Source organism: Lepus europaeus, unplaced genomic scaffold, assembly GCF_033115175.1.
Source record: "Lepus europaeus isolate LE1 unplaced genomic scaffold, mLepTim1.pri SCAFFOLD_162, whole genome shotgun sequence".
NCBI lineage: Eukaryota > Metazoa > Chordata > Mammalia > Lagomorpha > Leporidae > Lepus > Lepus europaeus.
Window position 1 is genome coordinate 289,684 of NW_026909064.1, and position 1,702 is coordinate 291,385.

Sequence of the window (1,702 nt, forward strand, 5' to 3'; positions counted from 1 at the left end):
CAAAACGCGCTGCGGCCTCCAGGGACACAGGGGACACAAGTGGCTGTGTGGCTTGCAGTGCCCGACCAGAGGGAGGGAGGTTGTCTGGCTGCTGAGGCGCAGCCGGTGTCAGCCCTTCGGGGAACTGCCCGTGGATGCTTCGGGAATGGGGGCTGCCAACTCAGAACCCCCGTTCCCTGTGGCTGCAGCCAGCCAGGGGGCTCCAGGGTCGGGCGCGCCCGCGGGCCTGGGGGGCTTCTTGCCTGTGTGCAGGGCTTCTACGCACAAGGTGGCACCTCATCCCGGCCCAAGGGTGGTGGCAGGAACCCAGGAGGCGCTCGGGGACTCAGCAGGGCCCGCCCCTGGGGCCAGGGGTCTGGCAGGCTCCGGGGCAAATGGACTACGGAAGCCGAGAGGGGCCCGTCCGCGCCAAAACCCAAAACGCGCTGCGGCCTCCAGGGACACAGGGGACACAAGTGGCTGTGTGGCTTGCAGTGCCCGACCAGAGGGAGGGAGGTTGTCTGGCTGCTGAGGCGCAGCCGGTGTCAGCCCTTCGGGGAACTGCCCGTGGATGCTTCGGGAATGGGGGCTGCCAACTCAGAACCCCCGTTCCCTGTGGCTGCAGCCAGCCAGGGGGCTCCAGGGTCGGGCGCGCCCGCGGGCCTGGGGGGCTTCTTGCCTGTGTGCAGGGCTTCTACGCACAAGGTGGCACCTCATCCCGGCCCAAGGGTGGTGGCAGGAACCCAGGAGGCGCTCGGGGACTCAGCAGGGCCCGCCCCTGGGGCCAGGGGTCTGGCAGGCTCCGGGGCAAATGGACTACGGAAGCCGAGAGGGGCCCGTCCGCGCCAAAACACCAAACGCGCTGCGGCCTCCAGGGACACAGGGGACACAAGTGGCTGTGTGGCTTGCAGTGCCCGAGCAGAGGGAGGGAGGTTGTCTGGCTGCTGAGGCGCATCCGGTGTCAGCCCTTCGGGGAACTGCCCGTGGATGCTTCGGGAATGGGGGCTGCCAACTCAGAACCCCCATTCCCTGTGGCTGCAGCCAGCCAGGGGGCTCCAGGGTCGGGCGCGCCCGCGGGCCTGGGGGGCTTCTTGCCTGTGTGCAGGGCTTCTACGCACAAGGTGGCACCTCATCCCGGCCCAAGGGTGGTGGCAGGAACCCAGGAGGCGCTCGGGAACTCAGCAGGGCCCGCCCCTGGGGCCAGGGGTCTGGCAGGCTCCGGGGCAAATGAACTACGGAAGCCGAGAGGGGCCCGTCCGCGCCAAAACCCAAAACGCGCTGCGGCCTCCAGGGACACAGGGGACACAAGTGGCTGTGTGGCTTGCAGTGCCCGACCAGAGGGAGGGAGGTTGTCTGGCTGCTGAGGCGCAGCCGGTGTCAGCCCTTCGGGGAACTGCCCGTGGATGCTTCGGGAATGGGGGCTGCCAACTCAGAACCCCCGTTCCCTGTGGCTGCAGCCAGCCAGGGGGCTCCAGGGTCGGGCGCGCCCGCGGGCCTCAGGGGCTTCTTGCCTGTGTGCAGGGCTTCTACGCACAAGGTGGCACCTCATCCCGGCCCAAGGGTGGTGGCAGGAACCCAGGAGGCGCTCGGGGACTCAGCAGGGCCCGCCCCTGGGGCCAGGGGTCTGGCAGGCTCCGGGGCAAATGGACTACGGAAGCCGAGAGGGGCCCGTCCGCGCCAAAACCCAAAACGCGCTGCGGCCTCCAGGGACACAGGGGACACA